The sequence below is a fragment of the Moschus berezovskii genome, chromosome 22 (genome assembly GCF_049115385.1).
Source record: "Moschus berezovskii isolate FMDL1 chromosome 22, NW_MosBer_1.0, whole genome shotgun sequence".
Classification (NCBI taxonomy): Eukaryota; Metazoa; Chordata; class Mammalia; order Artiodactyla; family Moschidae; genus Moschus; species Moschus berezovskii.
Genome location: NC_142481.1, coordinates 2,408,807 through 2,427,634, shown reverse-complemented (window position 1 = coordinate 2,427,634; position 18,828 = coordinate 2,408,807). Strand labels below are relative to the sequence as shown.

Below are 18,828 nucleotides of genomic sequence, written 5' to 3'. Positions count from 1 at the left end.
TTGTCTCTTGAAATAGTCTCCATTTAAAGTCTACTGTGTCTCCTTCCCAGTGCAAATGACCCACCAGCACTTGGAGATGGGCTGGTGGTCCAATGAGAGACCCAAGGAAAAGGATCCGCAGGTGATTTAGGGAAAATTATACATGGCCATGGGCCAAAAGCACAGCTTGCCAACAGATGAGGATTCTGTGTTAGAAGAACTAGAGCAAAAGAAACCATGTAGTCAAACTTCTGAGCTTCCTTCAGAGACTTCAGGTAAGACAGGAAACAAAGCGGCCTCTTTGAAACCACTTAAACTGGGAAAGATGGGAAGCTGTTAGAAGACACTGTTCCTGGTTATAAGGTGGTAGTCACCAGGACCACTTATGAAGCCAGCTCTCTTTCTTAACCAGATTTTGTGTTGATTAGGCAGAGAGTCATCTTGTTGCGTATTTTACAGTTATCAGTGCATCAGCCGAAGACACCTCACCCAAGACAGCCATTCACTGTTATATCCTGTGTCGCCTTAGGTTGATGAGTTTCCTTTAGTCAGTTAACTCAGTTCTAAGATGAATGAATCGGTCACATGTTCTGTCACTCCTTGCTAGTTACAGTTCGCTCCATGACCCAACAGCTTCAGCTATCACCTAGGAGCTTATTGGAAATACAGGATCGTCGGCTCCTCCTCAGGCCTTGAGTCATAATATGCATTTTAACAAGTTTCCGGAATTTACCAAATTCTTAAATACATTAAGGGAGCCTAAAGTACTTGCTAACTTGAAAGCTGAATTATTCAGTGAGCTTCGCATGGATCTGATGCTAAGCCAGAAGCATGTGCACGTGATCATCCACTGTATCGGCTTAGCGATCCTTTGTCTGCTGTTCTGCGCCTGTGGTTAGAACGCGCACTTGGGGCAGGGGTCAAGACTGAGCTCTCCTGGCGTCTCTACTGCTTTGAACGCCGTCCAGCACCACGTAATAAATACATGACTTGTCAAATGTTGTTTCAGTGACTTAGCATGCCATTAAAGAGTCTCAAGTCCTTGTGTGCCCATCACGCTAAGACGTAAGTTCCCAGGCATGAACTCTGAAATCAAAGATTTATATAACGATTGAATTAAATAGTATAAGAGATAGCACCAAATAACTGCTGATTAATAGCCAAGTTAAATGTTATAAATGCTGTGAGTTGCTAAAGCCTAGCAATTTTCAAGAAAAACAATAATTGGCCTGAGGTATATTAAGTAAATGGTAGGATTTGGAGGACATTGGTGGGATCAAGATAAGAACAAAAGTCACTATTTAAGTACTTTCATATTCTTTGAAGTCATTCATTGCATCAAACTTGGCAAGAACTGTCCTAGACTGCTCTCACTGAGTCTCTTTCCAGGATCTTGGATCCATACGGCATTCATTGACTAAGAGGCCAGAGGTGGTACAAGCTGACTTCCTGAAACTTTTCTAAGATACTCACCCTAATTGTTCTAATTCATCACCCTATTTTCACTGTGTATATATCTCTGTCTTTTGGGAAGTACCTTTAGCAACAGAACATTAAAATTTAACATGTTTGTCTTTCAAAGTAGGAGGCTCTGGTTCTGAAATAGTGTGCCTGTTACTCTGGCCAAAATACTAATTCAGTATCTTTTCTTTTTCTTCTTTTTTTCCTTTCTTTTTTTTCTTAAAGTATTGTAGTTCTGTTGTTCTGGTCTGTTTCCCCAGTAATTGGTATGATATTGATAAGTAGTGTAATTCTGGTGACAGACTGCTAGAATTGTAAAATCCTATGTATTTCATTCAGTTAATCAGTGGGACCAAAAGAGGAGCTTACCATTGTTATTATCTTGGGAATTATGTACCTGTTAAAAATAATTACAGATAAGCGTCAGTTGAGATTTATGGGTATTTAGGTGCATATTAGGAGAAGGCAATGGCAGGCCACTCCAGTACTCTTGCCTAGAAAATCCCACGGATGGAGGAGCCTGGTAGGCTGCAGTCCGTGGGGTCGCTGAGGGTCGGACACGACTGAGCGACTTCACTTTCACTTTTCACTTTCACACATTGGAGAAGGAAATGGCAACCCACTCCAGTGTTCTTGCCTGGAGAATCCCAGGGACGGGGGAGCCTGGTGGGCTTCCGTCTACGGGGTCGCACAGAGCCGGACACGACTGAAGTGACTCAGCAGCAGCAGCAGCATACTCTCCTTGCAGAGTATGTGGATGTAAAGGACATCTGAGTTTTCTAAGGAGGGAGATACGGCCTTCAGAGTCGTGTTTCCAGATAAAATAGACCTGAGGCTATAATGAGGAAAGGTAATGGAACTTAAACTGAGGGGAAAAGACCAGCCTCCAGATCCCATGCTGATGATCAGTGAGAACACACTTTGGAACAGTTTGGAAAAGTGAGACATGAGGGAAAATGCCCAACAGGAAACAGTGACGGGAGCCCTGGTGCACTGTGAGTGTCCCTCCCCCGGTCATGACTTTCACTGTAAACTTGGGTTCTCCCACAGGGAACTCAGAAAACTCTCCCTGCCCTCTGCTCCACTGCTCACGTGGACCTTCTCAGTAATTGCCAGGAGTTGTCACTAGTCCCCAGGCGTGGGTGAGGGTGACGAGCACGGGGGGTAAGACCTGCCCCTCACTGGAGACGCCCCAGACTCTCCATGCAGACAGTGTCACCTCCGCTCCAGATGACATGACAATGGCTCCTCTGTGGGGAGAGCGGGCCCAGGGACCCTGTCCCTATAACTGGGGCCCATCCTGACTGACACTTCCCTGCACAGAGTGTGAAGCCAAGTGCCGGCAGGTGAGTGCTCCCTTGTGTTCGGTCTCAGGGCAGGAACCAGGAGAGCAGCTCAGAGCTGTGTTGTCAGCACCTTGGGCAGGACAGGGGCTCCCCTGCCTTGTCCTGAGCTGTCCCGTCCATGCCCTGGATGGGCAGGTGGAAGGCGGGAATGTGCTGGGGTGTGTATCTGAGTGGGAGCAGAGCCGTGAGTTCACTGCAAATCCCTGTGTCCTGGGGTCCCTGACAATGAGGGGGAAAGGTCGGGGGTCACTGTGGAATCTGTGCCAAGTCCTGTATGAGCAGAGCAGCGAGCTTCTCAGTCTTGTACAAAAGAGTCTACTGACCTCAGACCTAATTGATTAGGGTTGGGTGTGAATATGATGGCATAGGTTGATGTGCAAGAGTTTGGGTTAGAACCTGAGAGTCCTGAAACAAGATCCAGTGACAGACAGACAGACAGACACACACACAGAAATACAGAGAGAAACGGTGCCCCGCAACAACCTTCACGCTTTCCTCCACGGCGTGAAGCCGGCTCAGGGATCCTGCCGTGAGCTGCCCGCACGGCTCTCTCTGTGTTCGTTACGTATGTCAGTGTGGCTCGTGTCTCCCTCTCTCTAACCGAGCGTCAAAATGCGCTCAGCCTTATTACCAAGAGCAGCAGGGCAAAGAAAAAAGAATTTGTATTGAGACGGAATCCAGGTAACTTTCCAACCTGCCATCGTAGTGTAAATGTCAGAAAACAAGCATTGGTAGATCTTTAAAAGATTGGAATTAGGAGCTGAAGGAGTACCGTCTGTGGTAGTTCGATGTTGTATGTTTGGAAATACAGTGACGTGTACCCTGGGCCATGTCACAGATTGATGTTTGTATCCCACAAATGTTCATATGCTGAAATCCTGTATCTTAAAGACGAGGGTGTTAGGAGAAGAGCCTTTGGAGGTGCTTATATTAAGTGGGAGGCCCTTTGTGAATAGGATTCCCATCTTGTCCAAATTGGGTTTCCCTGGTGACTCAGATGGTAAAGAAACTGCCTGCAATGCAGGAGACCCAGGTTTAATCCCAGGGAAAGAAATAGCTGCCCTCTCCAGAATTCTTGCCTGAAGAATCCCATGGACAGGGGATCCTGGAGGGCTACAGTTCATGGGGTCGCTAAGAGTCAGACATAATTTTTTTCACTCCCTGTCCAAATTCATGGACACTTTCATGCCCAGGCTGGTCTGCCCACACCTGTAGGCTCAGAGAAGCCCCTGGGGGCGGCAGGCACTAGAACATGTGCTCCCGTCTCAGCACAAGGGTCCCTGCTGTGGGTTCCTTTCTGACTCTGGCTGTGGGGGTGCCCCCCGTGTGTGACTGTTGGCGGCTGGGGGTCATGGGTCGGGTGGGGGCAGATGTGTCCTGCGATTCTGGGTGATAACTGTTGGTTTCAGGGAGGCACGTCCCCTGCGGGGTGATCTTTGTGTGTGTCCCACAAAATGGACAAACAGTAGCTATGACCACATCACGCACCCCAGCAAATACTCAGCCCAAGAGCAAAGAGGGGATGGACCATGACTGATTACTGAAATTGCAGTGTGTCTAAAATGTACATCATGATTTAATACGTGTACACGTTCTGAAGGAGTCCACGGTTGACTGAACTGACGCATCCATCGCCTCACACATTAGGTGTCATCACCTGTGCTCACCAGGTTCTACATTAGCCCTCAGACCTTGTTTACCTCATAACTGAAAGGCTGTATCCCTTACCATCTTTTCCCCTTTCCCCCAGCCCCAGTTCCCAGGCGACCACCATTCGACTCTCTTTCTATGAGACTGATTTTCTTTTTATAACTCTACCTATAATTGACAGAAATGGAGACGGGAATGGCAAACATCTATAGATATTTCACACGCCGAAGTGTCCTCGAGTTTTATCCACGCTGTTGCAGAAGGAAGGAGTTCCACCTTTGAAAAGCTGTTATATTCCACTGTGTGATGCACCTCAGCGTCCTAACTGCTTCACCTATCAGTGGACACTTGGGTTGTGTCCGTGTCTTGGCTCTTGTAACGATGGAGCAATGAACGTAGGGGTCTAGACGCTGCTTCGAGATTTTGATTTCACCCCTTTGTCTGTATGCTAGAAGAGGACTGCTGGGTCAAACGGCAGCTCTGGTTTTAGTTTCTGAGGACTTTCAACGTTTTCCGCAGAGGCTGTACCCGTTTGCACTCCCACCAGCAGTGCCTAAGTGTTCCTTTTTCTCAACATCCCTGCCAGTTTGCCCCCTCCTGGCTCTGGGGAACAGATGCTAACGGGTGGGAGATGCTGTCACACTGGGATTTTGATCTGGTGACTAGAGACACTGAGCGCCTGGCCATGTGCCCTTTGTTTGCTGACTGTGGACAAATGTCTATTTGAGTCCTTTGTACATTTTAAACTGGGTTTTGGGTTTTTCCATGAATTCCTTTTATATTTTGGATGTTCACGCATTACAGGGTATGTGGATTGCTAATATTGTCTCCTGTTGCATAGCTGCCTTTTCCTGGTTTCCTTTGCCCTGCGGAGGTCTTATGTGATACACTCCCATTTGTTTACCTTTGCTTTTTTTGTTAAATTCAAACCATTATGAGCAAGACCAGTGTCAAGGAGCTCACACTTCTTTCCCCTCAGAGTTGCACGGGTTCAGCTCTTACATCCCAGTTTTAGCCCAGTTGAGACCATTTTTGGGGGTGATGTAAGATAGTCTGCAGCTTTTCTTGTAGTTTTTAAAACTGGGATATAACTGACATAACATTTTATCAGTTTCATGTGTATAAAATAATGATTCTGTATTTGCTCTGTTACCAGTTGGTCACAGAAGTCTAATTAACACCAATTATCCACGCATTACAATTTTCTCATTCAGTCAGAATTTGGTAGGTTTGTGACTCCCAATTTCAGTCTTTAGATGTGGATGTTCGGTTTTCCAAATAGCACTTGCTGAAGGAACTGTCCTTTTTCTGTTATATATTCTTGGTGCCTCTGTCAAAACTTAATTAACCACTGGAGCTTGGGTTTGTCTCTGCCTCTCAATTCTGTCCCACTGATCTGTGTTTTTAAATGCCTGTACGTAGTGTTTCTGTTACTATAAATTTGACATACAATTTGAAATAAAGAAGTTTCATGCTTTGTTGTTCTTTCTCAAGATTCTTTCACCATTTGGGTATTTTTGGATTGCCTACAAATTTGGGTTGTTTTTGTTTTTCTTTCTCTGAGAAGAGTGACATTGAAAACGGTTGAACTAAGCCAACAATGTTGTTGAAGAAGGCAGACATGTTTCCAAAGTTGGCTGACAGACCTTACATGGAGATAGGAGATCAGGATATAAAGGCAACTAGAAAGCTGTTGTATAACACGGGGAGCTCAGCTCAGTGCCCTGTCATGACCTTGAGGGGCACAACTGGGAGATGGGGGAGGCTCAGAGGGAGGGGAGACACATTTATGTATATGTGCTGGATGGCATCACCGACTCGATGGACATGAGTTTGAGTGAACTCCGGGAGTTGGTGATGGACAGGGAGGCCTGGCGTGCTGTGATTCATGGGGTCGCAAAGAGTCGGACACGACTGAGCGACTGAACTGAACTGAACTGATACTTACATCTGATTCACACTGCTCTATAGCAGAAACTCTCAAAATGTGGTAAAGCCATTAGCCCCCAATTTTAAAAATTTAAATAAAAGTAAAATTTAAACTATAAAATACATGTCAATGTATGGCAAAACCAACCAATATAATATTGTAAAATAAAAATAAATAAATAAAGATCAAAAAAAAAAAAAATAAAATAAACACTTGTACATTCTCCAGGAAAAAAATAAATAAATAAACTATAAAATAATAACGGTGGGCGCTTTACCTGGTGTCGGGAACACATTATCCAGGTGCAGTCGCTTCTCTGGGCTCTGACAGTGTCTTCTCTTTTCAGGAGAAGTAAAATGTGGGAGCCCTTGTCCACTGCTAGTCACATGAGAAGTCCGCTGGTGTGTCCATCTGCAGAGCCTCCCATCTGCTCCAGGCCACTCCCAAGTCCTCTGCATGTCTTTGCACAAAGATGCCCTGAGAACCATAAGCCAGGCAGCCCTGAGAACCACGTATCTGACACAGGTCGGAGTTGGGTCTCTGGCCAATGTCATCCTTTTGTTCCACAACATCTCTCCAGTCTTGCTTGGCCACAACCAGAGACCCACACACCGTTCTCACCCACATATCCCTGTCCAATCTTTTGTTTCTTCTCTCCGCTGGGGTTCCCCACACAATGGCAGCTTTCGTGTCAAGGAGGCCCCTGTCCAGCCTTGGGTGTAAGTCTGTGTATTACACACAGAGGGCGGCTCGCAGCCCCGCCCTGGGCTCCACCCGCATCCTGAGCGCCTGTCAGTCCTTCACTCTCTCCCCCAGGAGAGCCGAGAGGGTGATGCTCAGAGGAAGGGCCCCCAGGGTCACTGGTCCTTCCTGCCGCGCCTGCTGGATGCTCAGGCTCTTAATGTGCATCTGCGTTCCTGTGAGAATCACTGGTCCTTGGGACAGATACAACGATACTGATGCCCAAGGCAAGTGGTTCTGCTCAGTCTCAAGTACTGTCACAGGCTTTGGCTACTTTTGGTTCATCTCTGATGTCATGTTTATTGGCCTCATGGTCTGGTCCAGTGGCTCCACCGTGCTTCTTCTGCACAGACACCACCAAAGAATGCAGCATATTCACACCCTCACTGGACACCACAGATGGCCCCCGGAGACCAGAGCCGCCCGCACCGTCCTGATGCTGGTGGCCACCTCCGTCATCTTCTACGTGCTGGATTACGGTTTTGTTTTTCATATCAGTGCCTCTTCAGATTTTCGTCTGTGGTTGCTCCAGGTCTCGCATGTCTTGGCTTCTTGTTTCCCCACTATTTCCCCCTTCCTGATGCTCCTGAGGGATCTTAGAACGCCTAGGTTCTGCTCTCGAGTCATTAGAATGTATGAAGAAAGTGGTAAATATCTAGTAGACACCTTCAATAATAATTGTAACTATTCTGTAAGTCCTCAGTATCATTCTCTGTTAATTGATGTACAATTATATTAATTTCAGATGAATGGATATTTGTATGTTGCAAAATGATCACAGTAAGTCTAGTTACCATCCCTCCACCTTCACAGATGATATGAATTATTTTCTTGTGATCAGAATTTTGCCACATTTATTTAGCTAGTTTTTGGTTATTATTTGGCTGTGAAACATGCGGGATCTTAGTTCCCATACCAGGGATTGAACCTGTACCCCTGCAGTGGAAGCTTGAAGTCTTAACCACTGGACTGCCAGGGAAGTCCCCATCAGAAGAACTTTGAAGGTCAAGTCTCTTAGCATTTTTCAAGTATGCAATGAATATAATTGACTATATTCACCATGAGGTACACTACACCCCCTTGACTTGTTTATTCTATAACTTGAAGGTGATACCTTTTGATGTTTGCACTCAATACCCTGGAGGAAATGGAAACCCACTCCAGTATTCTTCCCTGAAAAACCCCATGGACTGTAGCCTCCGGGCTCCTCTGTCCATGGGGTTGCAGACTCGGATCCGAGCGAGCAGCTGAGCACCCTACACATTTCCACATAAACCCCACTGAACTCAGAAGGTTCCTTGGGTGCCAATGATGCCTTAGGAGAGCTGAAAATCCATCCGTGAAATTATCTGCTCGAAAACCGACCAACCATGATTGAGGAAACGATTTCTGCCTTGACCAGTGCAGCCGTCTGGAAGAAACCTCCTTTCTCAGAACATTTCAAGAGTTTCCACAGACTTTATCTCCACGTGTTGTGGCTAATACCTGGCGCACAATCCAATATATGTCTCCGTAAATATTACTCTTTTGTGGGTGGAGATTTGATTCTGAGATGAAGATAACACGCAGGGAAATAGAGAATGTGTTCTTCTATGTTACCTGTAACTTTACTTCACTCTTAATTCTCCAGTATGCTGTAGAGTTACACAGAAAATCCATGTTTTGTCAATGGCTTGCTTCTCCTTTAAACCTGGATTGTTTACATGGTGGACCCTCAATAAACCTAATTGATTAGATGAATCATGTAATCTGAAGAACAGACCAGAAGTTGCTTTTTTTTTTTAAATCTGTTCCTTGAATATATAGTTTCCTTGATTGCATTTTGCAACCTGAGATTTGTTTCTAGTTATCCAATCTATTTTTCTGGTCTGTTGTGGGGTTTTTTTGCCATCTTTTTGGAGTGTAATTATTTAAGTCCCATTTTAAAAATTTAAGGTTTTAAGGTATAGCTATTTTTCAGTGATGTTTCAGCCATTATGTATGGATTCCCAAGTAGTGTCTATTTCAAACCCACCTGCCAATGCAAAGATGTAAGAGATGCAGCTTTGATCTCTGGGTGGGGAAGATCCCCTGGAGGAGGGCACCAGCCCACACCAGTATTCTTGCCTGGAGAATCCCATGGTGGGCTGCAGTCCAGTAGGTCACAGAGAGTTGGACATGACTGAAGCAGGCATGCAGGCATATGTTATTACTGACAATTAATGCTATGGTTTTTATCTGTCATGAACTGGTTGTGTCTTATACAAAAAAAGCAACGAAGAGGTATAGTTTATGCATGTATCAGTATGATTACGTTTCCCAATGGTCGCAGTTCTTTCTTTTAAAGTGTTTTCCTCTTTGGTGTAACTTACCTTTTGTGTGAAGAATTTCCTTTAACTTTTATGGAATGTGTTTTAATATGAATGAATTATTTCAGTGTTTATCTAAAAGTACCATTATTTTACGTACTGTTTTTCGTATCAAAGTATATGAAAAGGTAATAAAATGTGACCAATAATAAAAGTATATTTAGTGATAGATACTTGCCTGGAGAATCCCAGGGACAGGGGAGCCTGGTGGACTTCCATCTATGGGGTCACACAGAGTCGGACACGACTGAAGTGACTTAGCAGCAGCAGCAGCAGCGATAGATAACCTCTTTTAAACACTAATGAGTTAAACGCCTCGGACTTATTTTTATTTTTAATATAATTGATTAGAGCAATTTCCAATGCACTTCATTTTTCACGCGGCTGCATATAAACAGATAATAAGGATCTACCGTACAAATAGCAGAGAGTTGGCGGTCGCCCCGCCCACTGGGTGCAGTAAGACAGGGGTTCCCGAACGTGAGTCAGCTGAACTGAGATGGATGGACCTAGAGCCCGTTGTAGAGTGAAGGCAGTCAGAAAGAGAGAAAGAAACACCGTGTATGAACACATACGCATGGACTCGTGAGACATGGGAGAGAGGAGCCTGCTTCGGGGCAGGAATAGAGCCGCAGACGTAGAGAACAGGCTTCTGGGCGAGCAGGGCGAGGAGAAGGGGGCGAACTGAGAGCAGCCGCGACAGGCATGCAGGCCCACGCGTCAGCGGGCTGGTGGGACGCTGCTGCACAGCGGAGCGAGCTCGGGCCAGGGCTCCGTGACGGCCCAGAGCGGTGGGGTGGCGGGGAGGGGAGGGAAGGAGGCTCCTGAGGGAGGGGATACACGTAGCTACGTCTGACTCACACGTTGTGCAGCAGAAACCTGCACAGCACTGTGAAACACGGGTCCTCCGACAGGCCGTGGGGGCGACCTAGACGGCCATCGGCAGACGACGGACGAGAGAGCTGCGGTGCACATACACAGCGGAGTGTTACTCAGCCGTTAAAAATGCATCTGAATCGGTTCTAATGAGGTGGGTGAGACTGAGCCTGTTATACAGAGTGAAGAAAGTCAGAAAGAAGAACACCAATACAGCATCAGTTCAGTGCAGTCGCTCAGTCCTGTCCGACTCTCCGCGACCCCGTGAATCACAGCACGCCAGGCCTCCCTGTCCATCACCAACTCCCGGAGTACACTCAAACTCATGTCCACAGAGTCGGTGAGGCCATCCAGCCATCTCATTCTCTGTCGTCCCCTTCTCCTCCCGCCCCCAACCTTTCCCAGCATCAGAGTCTTTTCCAGTGAGTCAACTCGTCGCATGAGGTGGCCAAAGTATTGCAGTTTCAGCTTTAGCATCAGTCCCTCCAATGAACATCCAGGATTGATCTCCTTTAGAATGGACTGGTTGGATCTCCTTGCAGTCCAAGGGACTCTCAAGAGTCTTCTCCAACACCACAGTTCAAAAGCATCGATTCTTCGGCCATCAGCTTTCTTCACAGTCCAACTCTCACATCCATACATGACCACGGGAAAAACCATTGCCTTGACTAGACGGACCTTGGTTGGCAAAGTAATGTCTCTGCTTTTCAATATATTATCAAGGTTGGTCGTAACTTTCCTTCCAAGGAATAAGCATCTTTTAATTTCATGGCTGCAATCAGCATCTGCAGTGATTTTGGAGCCCAAAAAAATAAAGTCTGATACTGTTTCCACTGTTTTTCCATCTATTTCCCATGAAGTGATGGGACCAGATGCCATGATCTTTGTTTTCTGAATGTTAGCTTCAAGCCAACCTTTTCACTCTCCTCTTTCACTTTCATCAAGAGGCTTCTTACTAGTGCATATATATGGAATTTAGAAAGATGGTAACGATAACCCTGTATGCGAGACAGCAAAAGAGACACAGATGTATATAACAGTCTTTTGGACTCTGTGGGAGAGGGCAAGGGTGGGAAGATTTGGGAGAATGGCATTGAAACGTGTATATTACCATATGTGAAACGAATCGCCAGTCCAGGTTTGATGCATGAGACAGGATGCTCGGGGCTGATGCACTGGGATGACCCAGAGGGATGGGATGGGAAGAGAGGTGGGAGGGGGATTCAAGATGGGGAACACATGTACACCTGTGGTGGATTCATGTCAATGTATGGCAAAAGCCACTACAATATTGTAAAGTAATTAGCCTCCAATTAAAATAAATACATTAATTAAAAAAAATAGATGGGGGCTCAAGGGGAAGGTCAGGCTAGGGCGTCTGGTCTACAGGAAGACGTGCACCACCGCTGCCTTCACACACATCAGCTCAGACTGCAGGGTGCTCTGGCTGAGCTGGTGGAAGCCGTCAGGATCAATTACAGTGACAGATACAAGGAGATCTGCATCACTGGGGAGGCTTTGTCCTGGGTCCAAAATCAGTGGCTCCCATTGCCAAGCTGGAAAAGGCGAGGGTCAAAGAACAGGCCACCAAACTGGGCTGAGTGTACACTATTGAGTTTTCCATACATGGGAGTGATAAATACTTCTTTTGCCCCCACCGCTGAAAATTTTTTTGGCTGCGTGACATGTGGAATCTTAGTTCTCCAACCGGGGATCAAAATTGGGCCTCCTGCACTGGAAGCTCAGACTCCTAACCACTGGACTGCCAGGGAAGTCCCTCAGAACTTTGTAAATAAAGTCACAGGCACACTAGACCTGGGATCCAGTGATGATGCTCATTACTGTGGAGACATGAAAATGCATTGAGTGTTTTGTGTCAGCCTGGACGGGAGGGGAGTGTGAGGAAGAATGGATACATGTAATATGTATGACTGAGTCCCTTTGCTGTCCACCTGAAACTGTCACAGCATCGTTAATTGTCTATACCTCAATACAAAATAAAAAGTTTAATCAAACATCTGAAACAAACAAAACAAATGAAGGATATGGGCTTTCTTTCCGCATTGATGAAAATTTCCTAAAGCTGAGTGCAGTAGAGGCTACAACGGGCTTCCCTGGTGGCTCAGTGGTAAGATTCCGCCCGCAGTGCAGGAGGTGTGGGTTCGATCCCTGGGTTGGGAAGAATCCCTGGAGGAGGAAATGGCAACCCACTCCAGTACTGTCACCTGGGAAATCCCGTGCACAGGGAAGCCTGAGGGGCTAGAGTCCATGGGGTTACAAAGGGTCGAGCATGTCTTAGCCACTAAGCAACAGCAACAAGAAAGACCACAACTCTGAATAAACTAAGGTCATGGAGTGGTGCACTGTAAATGGTGATGGAGTGGTGCACTGTAAATGGTGATGGGGTGGTGCACTGTAAATGGTGATGGTGATGGGGTGGTGCACTGTAAATGGGGGATGGGGTGGTGCACTCTAATGGGTGATGGGGTGGTGCACTGTAAATGGTGATGGGGTGGTGCACTGTAAATGGGGGATGGGGTGGTGCACTGTAAATGGTGATGGGGTGGTGCACTGTAAATGGGGGATGGGGTGGTGCACTGTAAATGGTGATGGGGTGGTGCACTGTAAATGGGGGATGGGGTGGTGCACTGTAAATGGTGATGGGGTGGTGCACTGTAAATGGGGGATGGGGTGGTGCACTGTAAATGGTGATGGAGTGGTGCACTGTAAATGGTGATGGAGTGGAGCACTGTAAATGGGTGATGGGGTGGTGCACTGTAAATGGGGGATGGGGTGGTGCACTGTAAATGGGGGATGGGGTGGTGCACTGTAAATGGTGATGGGGTGGTGCACTGTAAATGGGGGATGGGGTGGTGCACTGTAAATGGTGATGGAGTGGTGCACTGTAAATGGGGGATGGGGTGGTGCACTGTAAATGGGGGATGGGGTGGTGCACTGTAAATGGTGATGGAGTGGTGCACTGTAAATGGTGATGGGGTGGTGCACTGTAAATGGGGGATGGGGTGGTGCACTGTAAATGGATGGTGGGGTGGTGCACTGTAAATGGTGATGGAGTGGTGCACTGTAAATGGTGATGGGGTGGTGCACTGTAAATGGGGGATGGGGTGGTGCACTGTAAATGGTGATGGAGTGGTGCACTGTAAATGGTGATGGGGTGGTGCACTGTAAATGGGGGATGGGGTGGTGCACTGTAAATGGGTGATGGGGTGGTGCACTGTAAATGGGTGATGGGGTGGTGCACTGTAAATGGATGGTGGGGTGGTGCACTGTAAATGGGTGATGGGGTGGTGCACTGTAAATGGATGGTGGGGTGGTGCACTATAAATGGATGGTGGGGTGGTGCACTGTAAATGGATGGTGGGGTGGTGCACTGTAAATGGATGGTGGGGTGGTGCACTGTAAATGGTGATGGGGTGGTGCACTGTAAATGGTGATGGGGTCGTGCACTGTAAATGGTGATGGAGTGGTGCACTGTAAATGGTGATGGGGTGGTGCACTGTAAATGGTGATGGGGTGGTGCACTGTAAATTGTGATGGGGTGGTGCACTGTAAATGGGTGATGGGGTGGTGCACTGTAAATGGGGGATGGGGTGGTGCACTGTAAATGGATGGTGGGGTGGTGCACTTTAAATGGATGGTGGGGTGGTGCACTGTAAATGGTGATGGGGTGGTGCACTGTAAATGGGTGATGGGGTGGTGCACTGTAAATGGATGGTGGGGTGGTGCACTGTAAATGGATGGTGGGGTGGTGCACTATAAATGGATGGTGGGGTGGTGCACTGTAAATGGTGATGGGGTGGTGCACTGTAAATGGTGATGGGGTGGTGCACTGTAAATGGGGGATGGGGTGGTGCACTGTAAATGGATGGTGGGGTGGTGCACTGTAAATGGATGGTGGGGTGGTGCACTGTAAATGGTGATGGGGTGGTGCACTGTAAATGGGTGATGGGGTGGTGCACTGTAAATGGATGGTGGGGTGGTGCACTATAAATGGATGGTGGGGTGGTGCACTGTAAATGGTGATGGGGTGGTGCACTGTAAATGGTGATGGGGTGGTGCACTGTAAATGGGGGATGGGGTGGTGCACTGTAAATGGATGGTGGGGTGGTGCACTGTAAATGGATGGTGGGGTGGTGCACTGTAAATGGTGATGGGGTGGTGCACTGTAAATGGGTGATGGGGTGGTGCACTGTAAATGGATGGTGGGGTGGTGCACTGTAAATGGATGGTGGGGTGGTGCACTGTAAATGGTGATGGGGTGGTGCACTGTAAATGGTGATGGGGTGGTGCACTGTAAATGGTGATGGGGTGGTGCACTGTAAATGGTGATGGGGTGGTGCACTGTAAATGGTGATGGGGTGGTGCACTGTAAATGGTGATGGGGTGGTGCACTGTAAATGGTGATGGGGTGGTGCACTGTAAATTGTGATGGGGTGGTGCACTGTAAATGGGTGATGGGGTGGTGCACTGTAAATGGATGGTGGGGTGGTGCACTGTAAATGGATGGTGGGGTGGTGCACTATAAATGGATGGTGGGGTGGTGCACTGTAAATGGTGATGGGGTGGTGCACTGTAAATGGTGATGGGGTGGTGCACTGTAAATGGGTGATGGGGTGGTGCACTGTAAATGGGGGATGGGGTGGTGCACTGTAAATGGATGGTGGGGTGGTGCACTGTAAATGGATGGTGGGGTGGTGCACTGTAAATGGTGATGGGGTGGTGCACTGTAAATGGTGATGGGGTGGTGCACTGTAAATGGGGGATGGGGTGGTGCACTGTAAATGGATGGTGGGGTGGTGCACTGTAAATGGATGGTGGGGTGGTGCACTGTAAATGGTGATGGGGTGGTGCACTGTAAATGGGTGATGGGGTGGTGCACTGTAAATGGGTGATGGGGTGGTGCACTGTAAATGGATGGTGGGGTGGTGCACTGTAAATGGATGGTGGGGTGGTGCACTATAAAAGGATGGTGGGGTGGTGCACTGTAAATGGTGATGGGGTGGTGCACTGTAAATGGGTGATGGGGTGGTGCACTGTAAATGGATGGTGGGGTGGTGCACTGTAAATGGATGGTGGGGTGGTGCACTGTAAATGGATGGTAGGGTGGTGCACTGTAAATGGATGGTGGGGTGGTGCACTGTAAATGGATGGTGGGGTGGTGCACTGTAAATGGTGATGGGGTGGTGCACTGTAAATTGATAAGGTATATGGTATGTGAGTTAAACCTCAAAGAACTGTTGCCAAAAAAAAAAATGTATTAACACCTGATAAAAAAAGCAAATATATATAATGCTTTGAGGAATAACCCCAATTACAAGTATAATTTTAAGAAGTTATTGATGCCCCTTAAAGTGCCCCTATAATGCCTGATGACAATTTGTTTCTGAACTACCATTTTCCATAGGGACTACAGAAGAGTTTTCTGCCAGCTAGTTGGCTGCCCATCCGGGTCATTTCACTGACAGCCAAAAGGTGTCCTTAATCACCCAAGGAGGGAGATGATTTACACTGGGGATAAATTTGCTCCTCACTGCAAATGCCCCAGACTCCGCATGCAATCAGTGTCACCCACACAGCAGGTGACGTGATAATGGAATCTCTGTGGAGAGACCAAGGCTAGAAATACCGTCCCTGTAACCATGACCTCAGGTGCTCGGGGCTCATCCTGAGTGACACGTCCCTGCACAGAGCTCTGAAGCAAACACCAGCCAGGTGAGTGCTTCCTTCTGTTCCATCTCAGGGTGAAGACTGGGAGAGACATTGCCTCCAGCAGGAGAGGGACTTAAGAATAACTCACACTGGGCAGGACAGGGGCAACATGGCCTCACTTGAGCATCCACATCCATGCTGTGCTGGGTGGAGGGTGGCTGTGAGCCCGGGAGTGTCTCAGGCCGGGAGCAGAGCCGGGTGGTCCACTGCAGATCCTGGTGGTCCACCGCAGATCCCTGTGCCCTGGAGTCTAACGATGAGAGAGGAGGGGTGTGGTCTCTGGAATGTGTGCCAAGTCTTGGATGATCCAGTCACTGAGCTCCTCCCCGTTGTTAACAAGGACTCTGCTCGGTGTAGCAGACCTCACAGATCTATGCTTGCAGGAGGAGTCCCCCTGCCCCCTTTCTCAGTGTATCTCCACCCGGGACCTTATTCCAGGCTCCAGTCCTGTTGCCCACAGCTCATGACGATGCCTCTAAGCAGCTCATTCTCGGCATTCCCTAGCACTGGGCTACACACCAGCTCTGATTTCAGGGCTCACCTGTGATGAGTTACACACTCCTCTGTCAACACAACAGAATTAATTCCTGCTGCTTCCACTGTCTTGTAAGCATTTTTATTCACAGAAGTAAAAAAAGGAAAGAAAACCAAGACAATATGAGGAAGCCATTGTAGCAGAAAGTGCTCAGAACCAAAGGAGAGACAGAACTGCCTTTAAATTGTGTTTTGTGAAAGCAGAGCTGTGTCATCAGAAAAGGGGCTGGAAAATAGGGCTCCCGAGTTCTCTGCTTTTTTTCTAAGAAAGGCTGCTTCCAGCTTGTCCTGTTACACAGAGACAGTGACCTTCCCAGTCTAGTCCCCACACACCTGTGGGTGCAGAGGCTCCTGAGGTGACTCTGAGCAGGTGGAGCCAGGAGGCTGAGCCTGAAGGACAAGACCGTTGAAGTGGCGGGAAGAGGGGCTCCAGGAAGAGGGGCGACTGGGAGCTGGGAGGTGAGGCCAGGACGGGTTTCCTGCTTTGAGGGGAAGGAATGCCGCTGCTCTGGTGGGAAAGGAGCGAGGGCGGCCCTGGGGTTAGAAACGCCTCAGGTTTCCGAAGCCACTGTTCCCTCCTCACGTTCCTGCCGGTGCTCAGTGACGAGGGAAACGTTCATCTTTCCAAAGGCCAGCTCATGTTCCTTGGTATTTTCTACTGTTTTTCTGTTTACTTTTAAAATTAATGCATTTATTGTAGTCAGAGGCTAATTACTTTACAATGTTGTAGTGGCCTTGGCCACACGTTGCCGTGAATCAGCCGTGGGTGTATTGTTTTTCTGGTCCTCATTCCTTTTATTTCCACTCTGTCCTTTCTTATTTCCTTGTAGTTGCTAACTCTGACCTTAGCTTGGGTTTTGTCTTGTTTGGTTCCTTGTGGTAAAAAGTTAGCTTGATTATTAGAATCTTCTTTTCCTCAATCTAGGCATTTGTTGTGAAAACATCTCTCTTAAGAGAAGCTTGTGCTTAATCCCATAAATTTCAGTTTGTGTGTTTTCATTCATGGTTGTCCAAAAATGCCTTTGGACTTTTCTTTGACCACAGTTTGTTCTGGTGTGGTTGTTCATCTCCACACATCTGTGAACGTTCCAGCTCTCCTGCTGTTACTGGCGACTTGTTTGGAAAAGATACTTTCTGTGATTTCAGTCTTAAGTCTGTCAAAGACTTTGGGGGATTTCCCTGGTGGTCCACTAGTGAAGACTTTGCCTTCCAGTGCAGGGGATGTGGGTTCGACCCCTGGTCGAGGAGTTACGATCTCACGTGCCTCTCGGCCGAAAAAACAAAACGTAAAAAAAAAAAGGAAGCAATATATAACAGATTCAATAAAGGCTTTTTTAAAAAAAGACCTGTTTGGCTCTGAACATGTGCTCCGATCTGGTGAATGTTCTGTGTGCTCTTGAGAATGTGTATTTTACTGATGATGGGTAGATGGATCAGGTTATGTCTATAAGGTTCAACTGTCCTAAAGTGTAGCTCGGCCCAACGTTTCCATGTTGATTTTCTGTCTGATGAAAGTAGGGGTATTGCTCCCGCTGTGACTGTTTCTCACTTTCGGGCTGGTAATGTTTGCTCTATCGTTTAGGTGCTCTGAGGTTGAATGAGAACTTACACAGGAGGCTTGTCTCTGCACCAGGATGATGACTGCAATCTCAAATATAACCTTTACGTGCACTGGGAAGCCAAAAACATGTACGATCCACATTTTCGTGACATTGACTTCATTGCTGTGGTCTGGAACCAAATTCACAACCCCTCTCAATTATGCCAATATTTCTGCTGTGAACCTCACCACTTCTTTCCTCTGGGCTGAATTTGCTGTTCTTTTGTAGCTCCTTGAGGCATCAGGCTATTCTGCTTGTTTGAGGCCTTCCTTCCTTGTTCATACAGACATTCATCACTATCAGTTCAGATCTTAAACTGCTTTCCGTAAGTTTTGTTATCTTGTATTTCCACTTTCATGTCTCTGAAAACTTTTTTCTGTTTTGATTTTCCATTTCATCCATGAAGTTTAATCTCCACACATTAGTGATTTATCCCATTTTCCTCTAACAATTGTTTTGAAGGGAGAATGTGTCCACTTGCTCCTTCAGTCCCCCAAGAGCATCCCAGTCAGCTGCTGGATGCAGGGTTAGACGCCAGATCCTCAGGCAGCAGTGGATAGTGTGTGCCGTCCAACTCAAATGAGGTGGTGGGTGTCCAAGCCTATTCCTGCTGCACTGAGCCTGGGGATGAG

At 47.3% G+C, this 18,828-nt stretch overlaps 1 pseudogene; it reads left to right on the top strand.

The window, feature by feature from the left end:
* Positions 1-6,822: 6,822 nt before the first annotated feature.
* LOC129546300 (vomeronasal type-1 receptor 4-like) lies at positions 6,823-10,458 on the top strand (annotated as a pseudogene).
* Positions 10,459-18,828: the final 8,370 nt, after the last annotated feature.